The following is a 14,896-nucleotide window of genomic DNA, read 5'->3' on the forward strand; positions in this document are numbered from 1 at the left end:
GTTTCGTAGTAATAATCCAGGACACAAAAGCACAGAACTTTCTTTGTCTTACTATAAAGGTGGCACATTTGTAGCATATTTGGCCTCACTTCCATTGTGTTTACAGTATGATTTGATGTACCATGGGAACGACTAGCAGCCTATAAGGAGAATCAGCATCCTAAACTGAATTGAAAACCAACTGAATTACTCTCCAATGACACTGGCTCATGATCATGTAACAAGAATTCACTTACAAACGAAGAATAATATTTCCATTTAGATAAGAGGCATTAAACAACACTTGATCTGTTTTAACAGGAAAAAAATATATGTGTTATTTCTCACTCTCCCTAATCATCATTCCAGAACATTTTCATGAATCTAATATAATGCAGAATCACTAGAACTTTTTCATCTGTAGGACCTGGAGCTTGCTACTCATTTCTGGTGAGTACAGAGCCCAAGGGGTCCTTAGATCATGTTGATTTTATAGTCTCTATATTCCACAAGTAGCCAGTGTGTTTTATGACATAAACCCAGGAACTGTTCTGACCTATCAAGCTACCAGAATTTTTTTTTTTCTTCCAGTAAGAGAGAGGCTAGTGTTAAGTTGGCTACTTATCACTGCAATTAAGTTTATTGGAATTCTATTTAAATGTTGTTAGAGAGTTCTGGTGGTAATTTTCATAATTAAGGTTATGCTCTTTCTATGGCCCAAAATTAAGCATGTGGGACAGTATATCCAGAGATGAAATCATCATCCCTGGAAGTGTTCAGAAAAATTCATGTTGATATGGCCCTTGAGGACATGGCTTAATGGTGGTGATACTCAGCTGATGTTTGGACTTAATGGTCTTTCAGGTCGTCTCTAGCCTAAAGATTCAAAATGTAAGATACTATCTGTCCCACAGTATTTCAGGTCAAAACCAAACTCCATGTAATATTGTAAGTTTCTGTAAGAATGTGCATGTACAGTAAACTTTTGCTTAACTTACCAAATAACAAAAAGGTGTTACTTCTTGAGACATGTAGTCAAATAAATAAGTTTATGTTAGCAAGCCAGGCAACAGAGTTTGGAGTAATTCCAGATGCTGCCAGAAACAATACAATTTGCAATTTACAATATAACTACAACCATATTTATTCATCTTCAAGATGTACAAAAAAAATGATTAATTTTAAAAATGCTTTGAATAGCTATTTCTACAGTAGCTAATAGATTCTCTCTTTCTGTTTAGACTTGACAGCACATAAACCATTGTGTAAAGGAGGAACCACTCACCCAAACTGTGTCAGCTTTGACTGACTGCTTACATTTTCTAGCTGGTGATGAACTTGCATAAAAGTAGCACATGAAAAAGTACTTTTGCTTTATAATAATGACAGATGGGCCCAACTGTCCTCTGATTAACAGGGAGGACATTATTTTGTGAGATTCATATTTGCATGTACCTTCACACCTCAGTATTGCTGGCTCTTCTTATTTTATATATCGTCTGTGCTTCCACTACAACTATTTGACTTATGTAACATGCTGCATGTATCATGATCTGTGCCTTTCTAGTGCACACATACTTAAATTTCCAATTTTTGAAATCTTTCCAACAATTTCATAGTAAGGGAGGAAGAGGAGCATACTATGTGTGAGTCTTTCCTTAGAAGCATACCTAAAAATAATGTTATAGCATTTTCCAAACAAAAAAAAAACCTGCTGATAATCATTAAAATTTATTTTTAAAAAATAGTACTTAATATAATAATATGAACTTACTGGAATGGCTTGCATTTTGAATAGTTGCATTTTGAAATATGCACAATTAGAATAATGGAGATTTCCTTTGTATTTTCACTAGTTCTAACACTCTAAAGATGTTTACTTTCAAATACCATTGTGAAAAAAATAAATAGAACATACAATTATATCTCATTTTACAAAAGTTATTCTAATGTTGAATCAACATTCTGATTTGATATTTTGGGGAAATTCTGTTTTACTATGAATTTAAACAGAGTGTACATTAAAATAATTTCTTTTTTTATTGCAGTTTTGGGAATAAAATTTGCCTGGGGTTATGTGGATATACCAACCTTATTAATTTGTGTTTTTATAATCAATCTATAGTTTAATATGAATTGCAAAATTTCTAAGGGCTAAAAAAAGTCTCCTGGAACTACCTTTGAGGAGAGATGAGACAGAGACTTAATTCCTGGTCCCAGGAGGGAAGGGAAGAAATTGTGCCATTCCTCCAGATTCCTGTCCACTGCCTTCCATGTAAGACCTTTATTGATGGAAGGCACAAAGCAATTCTTGTTAGAAGCAGTGTAAGTCTAGCAGTGCCACACTCTTCTTGATTGGTTATTTTTGCTTCATAAAACCGCCCTATCTGGTGCTCTCTACAACTCCTCTCTTATTTACAGCTTGAAATACAAAGCAGTTCTGTGGACAAGTAACGTGCTATCGGAATATAGAGACAGATGTGCAGGGTAATATAATTCAATTAAAACTTCAGTTACTGTTCCAATAATGCCTCAATATGTCAGTCACACTTGGGTTTTTGTGGGTTTAGTTTTGGATTTTTTTCTCCTGCAAAAAGGAATAGACACCTATATAAATTTTTTAACATGTTGTTTTCAGATTTTACAAATTATCATTCCTACAGGGCTATACTGGATAAAAATCAAATTATGCGTTTATGTCATCTTTTTCTTCTTCGGTATCACACAAGAATATCTTTTACAAATAGCATCTTAGTTCCCTCCTAACACTGCTAAAATCACAATTTAATAGCAAAGCAAACAAAAAAAGTATTATATTGATTATTCTGTTTCTATATTCTATCCTTGAATATTAAGCAAGAAAATAAAATCTACTTTCTCTGAAATTAACAGTGTGGTCTTCCTGTCAACCATAAAGTATAACCATGATTATTATTAACATAATTATTATACATCTTTATTTCAAGTTATATAAGGAAGGTATAACTTCCCCAAGTTATATCTGTCTTGCAGCTTTTATTTGACTCAGACATAAATGAGAACAAAATATAATATAATATAATACTTTTGGAAATATTGAGTGAGGTTAAGTAATGAAAAATCTCAAATTAACATATTTTATTTTTAATTTGTTTCCCCAAGTTATTACAGAGCAGACAGACAGTGATCACCATAGACAGATGCTACAGTTTGTATAAACTAGAATACCACTCTACAAGGATGAGGAATATATATGTTCATGAAATTAGATTAAACAATACAAAGTTTTTCTTGGATCATTTTTTCTGCTCATAAAGCTTCTCTATTTTTTGTGATTATAAGGATAACTTCTGAAAATCAGTTCATCTACTGATTATGGAAGATGTTTCAGGCTCACAAACCAGATCTATACTATTGCCTTTATAAAGCCTTGATAGATGGAGATCTCTGTCTGTAAGAGCTGTCTCTCATAAATGCTAGTTGAAATACTCTTATTAAGCTGAACACAAATTTCTTTTTCAACAATCATTTAATGAGCAAAATATCCAAGTGACTTCAGTAAATGCAGATTCATGTATCACAAACTTTCTGTCCAAACCAAATGCCATCAAAAGTTAGATACAAATAGTATTATCACTGTAAGATTTATCCTATCAACTCTGCTTCTACCCCAAAATCAATAACCCTGACCTCAAAAGAAAATATTACTGCCAGTAATATTTACTGGTTGCATAATGGTCAAAATGTCAATAATACAAAAACAGAAAATACACCTCACCTCAGTATAATTATATTACACTGATCCCTAGGTCCATCTTTCTTTTCAAAATAAGGAAAAGGTGACCTACCAAAGTAGCAAATACAAAAAAGGAAGTGTGACATTACACAGTTCATCACGTTAATCTCAGAGGCACCAGCATAGTGTCAGAGCAGGAAAGCACACAAGTTGATTCTGTGGATGGACTATAATTAGCAGCATAAGACTTTGGACTCTATCAATTTGTATAAATTGATAAAAAGAGGAAAAAATTATAGCAAAACAAACAAATGAAACCCAACATATTAGCTTGTTTCTGAATATGAAGTCAAGGATGTCACTTTCAACACGTGCAGATTCATACATGCATGATAGAATTTCTAGGATGTCTCCAAAATATAATTAATCTAATTATGCTGATAGCTAAGCACAAGTGTTGATTAAGGGAGCTCTGTTAGCATCAGATATAATTAGCATAACATGAAAAAATCCTTGCCTTTGGGAAAGGCAAGGAGGAAAGGCAAATTTCTAGATACAACATCAGAATATAGCCGTGCACAATTCATAATCCTGAATGCAAATGAACATGCAATTGTATATGTTCTTTGTTTTCTGAAATACCTGCATTAGTTACAAGAGAACACTAGCCTAGCACTAAGCAACTATCTGAGGGCATCTAAGAAGCATAAGTTACCTATGGTTAGGCAACTAAAACTCAAACCCAGTGGTTAGAGACAGTGTCATCTGACTTGACACTGCACCAGAGAGCTGAGTAACATGACTGTTGCTGAGGATTTCTTCCATTTCTGCTATCCATTTTCTACCTTCACTTCCTCTCCTTCCTCATCTTGCTTCTTCTAACAATTCCTTTCTTTTAATATACAGTGAAGATAAATTTCAATTCTATAGTTTTTACAAAGCCTAATTTAAGTAACCAAGAAATGCCTGGTCAAATAAATGTCAAAATTCATGCTTTCTTTAATTAGTTCAGCATTGACAATAGATAAAATTAACAGAACATGCATATTCATGGATTTTTTTCTTTTTCCCCATTCAGTTCTCAAGCCAACCAAGACCTGTCAGAGCAGCGGAGGAGGAAAAAGCAATGTAACCTTATAACTGCACTTCAGTGTTACTCAAAGACACTAACACACCAAAACTCATCCCAAAATTCATAAATGTCCATTTTATTGATTCTGTAGCAGAACTCTACCAGTTACTTCTTTAGCTCTTCACCTACAGTAGGAAACATTTTTGTAAGCTGGAGTGTTTTCTTTCCTATTTTTGTCAGTTCTGGAAAACACAAGGTAAGTAGGTTTAGGACATCACCCTTAAAAACAAATTTTTACCCCAGAAGGGTGACTATGCTTAGGATCAGTGAGGGAGAGCAGAAATCCAAGTGATGAGCTAATTTAAAAATAATTAGACACTCTACCTGTGTTACAACCTTCTGCAAAGGAAGGGTAGAAAAAAATGGGAAGATGGGAAAGAGTGGAAAAGGCTGGCTTCCACACTGCAAAGAAAAAAGATGATTCTGAGCAGAAATACATTTAGATACTTTTCAATTTATTATTTCATGTAGAATATGACAATGAAAATATCCAGGGACTGCATATCCAAACATATAGGTTTCCTGTGGAAACCTAAAGTTAATGATGAAAAACAGATACTGCAGCACAATTATTATTGTTAAGACAAATACAAAGATCACTTTCCTCTAATAATCCTAGAATAGAAAAGAAAGAAACAAACAAAAATCTATTGGGGGTTTTCATATGAAAGAGATTTTAAAATAGGACAAATCATGCATTTTTATTAGGTCAAGAGAGCACAACTTGTATGAAAGCTGCTCAGGAAATGTTTTTAATTCTGGATTTTTTTTCCTTAATACAGATTGCACAGAAAACAGAATAACAAGAAGAACACAACATAATAATAATAATTTTTTTTTAAAAATCAAAAAACTCAAACCACATTTCTTGACCATTTTATTCCATCAAATGGCCTCCAGCAGATAACATTGTTTTTTTACTACTTTGCCTCTTTTCTCTATTAGAATGAAAAATTGAAAACAAATAGTACAGGAAGCCCATTGCACTTTGTTCTACAAATGCAGAATATATTAAATTGAACTATTTCCCTTTTAAAATATTTCTCTTTTTATCCAAGTAACAGTAATTGTGTGCTGTTGATCCAATTATCACTGAAAAAACTTAATTTTGCAGAAGACTTTCACAGCATGTGTAGCATGGTCAATAATATTTGGTTACCCAGGAATAGTGACCTTCGTATCTTCTGGCAGCTCTTGAAGCTTGGCCGTCCATTGTACCCTTTCTAGCTGATGCATTTGACAAAAGAATTTCCAACCTCACTGACTGATTGTTTCTTCAATTAATTGTCAGAGGACACTGGGTGTACATGGAAGAAGAGAAGTCAAATCAACCCACTCTAAAGCCTACACACTGAAAAAACAGGCAAATTACTTTTTGCAGCTTTTCAAGTCTAGCTGCCCAGCAATCTTAGAAAAAAAAAAAAAAAAAGAAAAAAAAAAGGAAGATTACAACAAATTGTGTAAAAAAGCCATTAGTATATCTTTTATTCATAGGGAGAAAGGAAAATTTCACACAGTATTTGTGCATAAAATTGAAGAAATGGCTAAATTATTCAAAGGGGAACAGGTTATCACTATATTAATGCAACAGTTCTACTTTTTTCCTTATTTTTTCTTAAGTACTCCATTTGCTATGCTAATGATGCCAGTCCAAAATGACTGATGTCAAATTTGAAATTAATTAGCATTGCTGGGCAGATTTCTGTTTGTGAAGGCATACCAATGATTAATATGACTTTTCATTAATAATATTTCTATGAATGGTATGAACACAAATGATACTAAAGGTTATAAGCAATGAATTATTTGAAACTCACTTTTATGATTTATCTGTAGCTACAATTTGCAGAAATTTACAAACATATAAAAAAGTTAGCCAAAATTTCTCTCAAGGAGAAAAACCTTAAATACTTCTACTAACAAATGTCGGATATTACATTAATAATGATTTAATGTCTGTCAAACCTCTCCCAGCACACTCAATGGATGTGATGGAAAAATTCCATCACATGAATTTTTCACATTTCAAGGTTTCATCAAAATATATATCAAGTCTGACTTCTTTTGTTATAAACTTTAATATCTTAGCTATATGACAGTTTTGGGAGTTCGTTTGTACTACTCGTGCATAAGTATGGCAATATTTTTATATCACAGTAAAAATGCAGAAAAAATAATAGTCAAAATCCACACACTTCCTTCAGGAAAACCTATGTGGAGAAAAGTATCAGCTGTAATTTTTTACTATTGTGTTTTCTGATAAAGGCAAAACTCTATGGTTTTCTATCTCTCTGAAAAAGCCCGAGAATGCCATCTGGCAAACCTCAGTTGCAATAAGAAAGGGAAAGCAATTCATGCTAAGACATGGACAGTACACATGCATTCTCTTTGAACCCTTTCTATTGAGAACTGCCGATGCTTTAAGCTTTTCCTCACAACGTCACAGCACATTCCTTTTAATTTAAAAGAAAATCTTTCAAAACTAAGATAATGCACTACCCCGTAAGATTTTTTCTGATATGTCATTTTACATACATTTTACATTTGTCATAGATGAAGGGCAACTCACACATAGTTTTAGTTTATCTTTTTCTTACTGCCAGTAATTCTGTAGCTACCTAAGTAAGAGTTACATCACTGCTCTCCCTTATATTTATTTGCAGGAATTCAAAGTATGTTGTGCTTCATGAGATATTGAATACAGTATTACCCTTTAAGGTTAAAATTAAGTCCTTCAACATAGATTAAAAATTTTTACAATAAGTATTCTTATTTAACTCCTGCTTAGAAAACAAAAAATTCATATATGAAAAATTAATATTGGATGTCAGACCTAAGTACAGTTTGTTACAGCATGGAGAAATATTATTTTGTTTTTAATAAAGACTGAAGAAAAACACGTTTGACTAAAAGAACAAGCAGAGTGAGGAGAACATTAACTACTTTAAATGCTGGTTTATGTAGTACAGGTTCTGAGTACAGGTAAGACTTTATGCCTTGCTCCACAATGAAGGCTACATTTTAAGTGTGTAGGGGTGAGACAAAGAAAGAATGCGTCAAAGCTAGAGCAAACTTACTTTGCCTGACATACTCCCACATTGACTGTTAAACTGCTGCATGAGACTCTAAAAATCACTTTCAAAGTAGAGCAGATGCAATTGTTCTTGTGCAGTTACTTCTGCTGCAGTACCCTTAAGAATTACTGCTCCCAGAAGACAGATTGGTGTACACTTCCAACCTGCTGCCACAAGAGGACCTTTATTCAGGTTGGTCACCTTAAATCAATCATCATCGTAAAGCAACTAAACTGGCACCTATGAGAAGCTCACCAGCTGGGAGGACCACTCTGGAAATGTGAGTTCACCTTACCTACACAGCTTCCATGATAACTGGAGGAGCTAAATAATCACACTTCCCATTAAGCCCATGAGTCCTCCTTAATGTTTACAGACAATCCCCCCAGCTGAAGCAGTTTCCTCTCAACCCACCTTTTTACTGCAAACAAAAAGCATACGTGTTTAACATTTCACTGCTGGGCAGTGTTACACATACTTTGCAAAAGAGCTAGGTAATCTAAAACCAAATAAAAAAACAGCATCCTGAAGAAAAAGTGACTTCCTGAATGCCATTGTGTACAGTTTTTTATTTTTTTTAATTCAAAAGAAAAACAGAATGCACCATATGCACCAAAATATCACCTTACCTTTTGAGAAGCAATCCCGAAATATATGAAGAATTCAGTTTAAGCCACTTTTCACAATGGCATGAAACACAAACACGGGACTGCCTGATGTAGAAAAACATTTTTCTAAACCAAATATTTAGATGAAGAAGAGTACTGGGCCTGTAATATGTATCTATCTGTTAATTAGCAACTATATGAGCTCATGCTGCTTACAGCTGGAACAAATCCCCCACAGCATTCTCAGGAAAATCATTGGACTATTCAGAGCCTTCTTCATAGGGCAAACATACACGTCTAGAATTCTCTTTATCCAAACACATCTCCAAAATCTTAATTTTATTTTCAGCGTAGTCTAAGTACATAACTTGGAAAGTATAATAGTATTTCAAAGAACTTTTAAGGCATTTAAAGCATGACTTTATTCAGCAAAACTTTAAAACATATTTACAACCTCAGTATTTTGATCAATTTCACAGTATTACTGGCAGAAATTTTATAAAATTGATTTTACAAGCCAGATTATTCAGTATCTAATCAGTTAAAATTTTATACAACTAGATCTTCAGTTTATGTATGGACAAAAAAAACCCCACTTTTTAGAAGTGGTTACAAAGTTGCCATTACAGAAATATAGAATGCAAAGAATACAATTTCTTACAGAGTAGTTTTCACTTAATAAAGCATATTTAATGGAATAGAAATATAAGAAAAATAGGATAATTTCTGCAACTATTGTCAACAAATGAAAATAGATGAGTAATGAAGCCTTCATATTGACCATAAAAGTTGTAAATTTGCAGCAATTTTCTCTTTATTGCTAGCTTTTCTGTTATTGTTTCGTTCTGGATCTTACCAAAGAAGCTACTAGAACAGATAAACCGGAAAATTAAATAGCATCTAAAATCATTAAGAATGATTAAAAAATTTCACTATATGCATTCCTTTTGCCTGTGTGCCTGTTTCCTTCTCTTAGTCATTATCAAATATATTTAATTCTCACTTGAGAATTCATTCATGCCTACTGCCCATTTCCTACTAGAGTTTGTGTTTGCTACTAAATATTTTTTATCACAATCAAATATGTCCAAAACCTTGCAGTCCAACTGCACTCCTTGTCAATACTTTGTGATCCCATTTCTATCATTATGTTATCACTGTGACATAAGGTCCCTTGCCAACTTTGTCAGAGTTTACTAGGATTATAGCTGCAAAACTTCAAGGTGGAAAGTCTATACGAAAAAGGGGTAACATAAGAGCTCTTTAAAAAACTTCTAGCACTAATGGCCTTATGATGTATGTGTGGAAAACAAAACAAAGTAAAATGCCACATATACGGACATTCTCCAGCTCAAGAACTTTTGAATCTGAGCTCTTTCTATGGCGTTTTCCTTTTTTTTTTCCTGTGTTAAAGAACACCCTGAACGTCTCCTCCTCCTTAGCCAGTTTTCGTAGAATCCTTATGGCTACTAATGAGGGAAGGTAGTGTTTCCTTGAGTACAGTTATCAAAATCCAAAACCCTAAATTATAGGACATCCATATAAATGTCATTGTTAAATTTATATTTGCTGGTAATGAGGTCCTTAAAGTGATATTTAATCAATAGAGCTTACTCTCATTATGTGAGATTCAGGTTCCAACCTGTTTTTGTACTAAACAAGCTTTGGACTGATGAAAAGTATCAGCGACCTTTTCCTGTATGCTTGTTTTCCAGTTAAGCCAATGATACCTTTGTTTCTCCAACTAGTTACAGTAGTTCAATTCTATAGAATTATCACCCATATATACACAAAAGTTATCAATGCTCCTTAGAGTTCTTAAAAGAGCACAGGCAAACCAAGGTGTTTAAAGCATAAGTGTATTATTCGATATTTATCACATTCCCTATTTCAAAATAGTTTGTGCTATCAAGCAATATGTTTGTTTGTGTACTGTCAGATTCTTCAGCAAAGCCCCATTTAGCAAAGAACAAAGAAGGAAACATTGGCATAATTTTTTCATCACACTTTATCACCACAAAGTTTGGTGGGAGCTCAGTATAATAAGTGATTAATATTGACAATGTTTGATGGCTTTGGCTTTGGAAAAATAATGCAGGGATCAAGAATTTTATTAGTAAGAAATCTTAAACATGTACATATCAGAGGAATTAATCATTGATTCCCTGTAGACTGCTTATATATTTCATCAGACTATTATCTGATCTGAATAACAAGAACAATTGCCTAATAAACCACATTACTGCTGACACATGCAACTTTGCTATATCAATTATATATTTGCACAGCAATAGGTGTTTTGAAAGTCCTCTCTTGTTTCTTCTGAATCAGATTGACCCAATTTGACATTTGCCTATGCCAACAACTCAAAATTGTACCTGAATATATAATCAAGTACAATATGTGTCACTCTTAATTGCCATGATTCAATGGCACAGATCATTTCCCATAGTAGTAATTACAGCAAAAGTGGAATGTATTTTGAGTAATTTTTCATATAGATTCTAAAGTATTGCCACAACATATCCTATATTAAAGAAAATGCCAAAGACAAATTATGAAGACTGTTCTCCAAACTAATAAAGACATTGAGTATGTAGAGATTTGAGCTAAACTAGACAACATAGATCCTGTCTGGTTAGTCATATATATATATATATTTTAATTTTTTTTTTTCTAATAGATACACTGTTAGACATTCAACATTGCTGCATGTTTAGGGCCACCTAGCAGAACTGAAAGCTTAGCCTAATAAACTTCACTGCATGCAGTCTCAAAACAGTTCATGCAAATTAGCTGGATATATTATTTTAATGTTCTTCCACAGGGAGTACAATACAGCAATGAGCCATGTCAAATGTTACTAAGTCATTTGAAAAAGTGAGTAAAAAGCTTCTTTTTTAACTGAAAGGTAAATTCATAGTACTAAAACACTATCAGTAGGATTCCTTACTAAGTCAGAAAATGTGTTATCCTTTAATTAAAAGTTCACGAGTTCATGGGGTATTTTTCCTGTCATAAATGGTAATTACCAAAAGACTACTTTATTGCAATATGAAAGGCACCCTGATTCACTGTCTAAGAACTTGTACCCTATGCTTTGTAATTCCTTCCTAGCTCTAAGATTATGAATACCTGAAAGCAACTCTGAATGTCATCCATCTGCTACTGCAGATTTAGTCTTCCCTGCTTGTGTCACATTAATTTCCTAAGTAAATTTTGCTAGTTTTCTTTACTGTTGTGACATAAACTAATTTCTTTGCTTTAGGAAAAAATGCATTTGATTTGACCCTGATAAACTTTCACTCCTAGTGACATTTATTAGTTGTGACTGATTTTAAATTACACCTAAAAATGCAACATGAATTTCACATTTCAAAGTTTAATAAAATGCATTTGTAAGTTCATGTTTAATGGTTTCTAAAAGCACTAGTTTATTTGGATTAGGTGAACAGTATATAAGACATTTGAGTTGTATTGTTTATTTACAGTAGCCACTTATTATTGTGAATTTGTACTGTAAAATAACCCAAATTTGCCAAGAATTTGTAAAGATATAATTTTAATTTATTCTAATTCAAATCCACATTGTCCCTACAATGGATACAACACATGAAGAATTTAAATCCAAGTCCATTTGGCCGGAATAGAGAAAAAACGCTGAAATGCTATTGATTCCTTCCAGTACATTCAAAAATACCTGACTCAACTGTATTTCTACTGACATAACACTGAGGTTTTATTTAGATATTAGCAAACATGAGCAAACATTTTCATTTCCATACCTGTCATTGTTATTTCTTTTCTCTACCTAGGAAACAGTTAACCTCAACTACTAATACTGGCTGTTTCCTTTAGCAGAAAGCAGCAAATGTCAGTAACCAGTCCACTGTCCCAAGAGAAATAATGCCTGCAAAAGTTCTCTTTCCCAGATGCAGATATATTTAGTGCTGAACAACACCTAACAGCAGACACTTCATGACATACATTTATATGATCTTCATGCCTTCTGTTAACTCTACAGCTCAGCCAGCAAACCTCAGTTCCACTGCTCATGACACCCTTTTAAATGAGTTTATCTTTTTGTTTCCCCTAGTTCTTTCTCACCTACTGAGAACAGTGCTATCAGTAGTTTTGATTATGCCCCATAAAAGCCCTTAGAAAGCAAAGCTGTTGTCTAGAACTGTCATGCTTATCAGAAGAAAAAATACACACACATTTTACACAATAAAACTTGATGAAAAATTTAAGAACTTGAGAGACATGGACTAAAAATGCTTACAATTGAATGTGGACAAAAATATTCTCAGTATCTATAACTCATGCACATTTTATATTAAACTGAATATCCTGTCACCTGCCATTGCTTTGCAGGTCAGACCATTCTGCAGACCCCTCCTGAGGGAGCATCTCTTTGTTTAGATTTTGTCTGTATTCTACCACATACCTATACCTGCACTGAAGTATTACATTATACAATACTTGCCACACTCAGTTTCTTTAAACAAGTATTCACCTTCAATTTTCTTCACTCATTAAAGAAACAGTAAACCACTTAATACACCTTCCCACTAAAAACAGTTCCAAGTTACCATGGCCAAGTTTCTCTCTGACCAGAACAGTAACCTGAAAACAGAAATGCATGCACATATATATACACATGAATATATACATATAAAGAAGCGTCTGTGTGTGTGCATATGTATGTGTGTGAATGCTAAGAAAAGGTCTGGACAAGCCCGAGAACACAGGGACAGTAAGCAAGCACAGAGAATTTACTTACTAACGCTGTCCACTCGGACCTCTTTGGAAACCTGAAGGAGTCTCCGCTTTCCCCTCCTGCCAGTCAGGCGCCGCGTTGTGCCCCTAGTCCACACAGGCCCAGAAGGAACTGCAAAGAGAGAGAAGCACATGCCACATCAGGCAGTTCTGTTTTGATGGGATCCAGCTCCGCTGCCGCTAGCTCCTGGGGTGGTAACCCTGTTTCCAGAGCTGACTCCGACAAGAGTCATTCTTCCAAGGATTTTTTTTTTTTTTTAATGTGATTTTAAATACATAAATAAATAAATAAATGAAAAGGCTTCACGGGGCTCCTGCGCCTTAAAATTTGCGGGGGGGAGGGGGGCTGTGGGGGGGTGGCGGGGAGGTGAGAGGTAAGGTACCTGCAACTCTCTCCGATGAGGCCGGCAGAGAGAGAGGGAGGGAGGAAAAGAACGGCGAGAGGGAGGAGAGAGGGAGCGAGCGAGGGGTGGGGAGGAGGGGTGGGGGGTGTGCGTGTGTGCGTGTGTGTGTGTGTGTGTGTGCGGGGCGGGGGGCGCTGGAGCGGCTCTGGCTCTGGGTGCGAGCGCTGCCGTCTGCAGGCGGGCGGCGGGCGGCGGGCGGCCGGCGGGGCTGCGAGCGCTCCCCGCGGGGCTCCGCGCAGCCCCCGCCGCCGCTCAGCCGCTCACCTGCGTTTCCTTAACGAGCCGCTTGATGGCCGGAGCGGCGGCAGCCCCCCGGCCCCGCCGCAACTTTCCGGCCGCGGAGCCGCGCCGCCCCCGCGGAACTGGGGATGGGGAGGTGCCGGCCGCGGGTGCCGCGCCGGCCGCTGCCCGCGGAACTTTCCGCCCGGCGGAGGGCGAGGGGCCGGGCCGGGGGACCGCCAGGGTGCGGCGGGGCTGCGCCGAGCCCCGCGTGTTCGCGCCGCAGCCGCGCAGGGAGCCCGGTGCCCGCTCCGCCACCCGCCTCCCCGGCGCTGCCTCCTCCCACCGCGCTCCCCGGCGTGTGCGACAGGGGCGAGCTGCTCGCTATTAATAATAATAAGCCTTCTTCTACCTTCATCTAGCCCCGAGAAAACAATTAATAATGCATTTAAATAATGCACCTTTAAAGCCATTGTCTGGCGATAATAAAATAATGTTACCACTACTTAAGAGAAAGCTGCTGTGGATGTGGTGGCGAGGCACGTTTTCCTATCATTCACACCCAAATGTGAGCACACATTCTGCTTCTGGTATCCGTAAGTCTCTTTCCCGTACCAGAGCAACTATCATTATCACCATCAAAGGGAAAGTCTCCAAAGCTGAGTGGAGACACCGAGTCCCCAGGTGGCTTCTGTGGCTGGGCTGCAAGGAGGGCACCCTCCCCCTCTCTTCCGTTCGCCTCAAACCAATCTCATCTCTTCTCTTTTGCTCGTACCGGTGGGTTAAACTCTGCGTTTGGCCCTTTTAGTGTTTTCCCTTCCGTTCCTCCCCTGACGGTAGTTTGTGTATTTTAAATAAAGATTTCATTCTGCCAACCCGCAGGAAGCTTTTAACAAGATGCAGCTGAGCGTGTCGATATCTTATATCTTTTTACTGCTGCTCCGGCGTGTACATCAACTCCAAATTCCTTTCTTTTCTTCTCCGCC

The 14,896-nt window shown here is 36.2% G+C and overlaps 1 protein-coding gene across 34 annotated transcripts in view; it reads right to left on the minus strand.

Annotated features, from left to right (window-relative positions):
* Nucleotides 1-13,976, minus strand: part of PTPRD (protein tyrosine phosphatase receptor type D) — a 1,155,761-nt gene extending 1,141,785 nt beyond the window's left edge. For 33 of the 34 annotated variants that reach the window (XM_077790477.1, XM_031507373.2, XM_031507363.2 and 30 more), the window contains exons 1-2: nt 13,671-13,742; nt 13,292-13,399 (exon numbers count right to left, since the gene is read on the minus strand). The gene's annotated coding sequence lies outside the window, so the exon portion shown is untranslated. Of the gene's footprint in view, nt 1-13,291; nt 13,400-13,670; nt 13,743-13,955 lie in introns of those variants that run through there. The other variant, XM_077790475.1, reaches the window with a different exon arrangement.
* Nucleotides 13,977-14,896: the final 920 nt, after the last annotated feature.

This window comes from Lonchura striata, chromosome Z (genome assembly GCF_046129695.1).
Source record: "Lonchura striata isolate bLonStr1 chromosome Z, bLonStr1.mat, whole genome shotgun sequence".
Classification (NCBI taxonomy): Eukaryota; Metazoa; Chordata; class Aves; order Passeriformes; family Estrildidae; genus Lonchura; species Lonchura striata.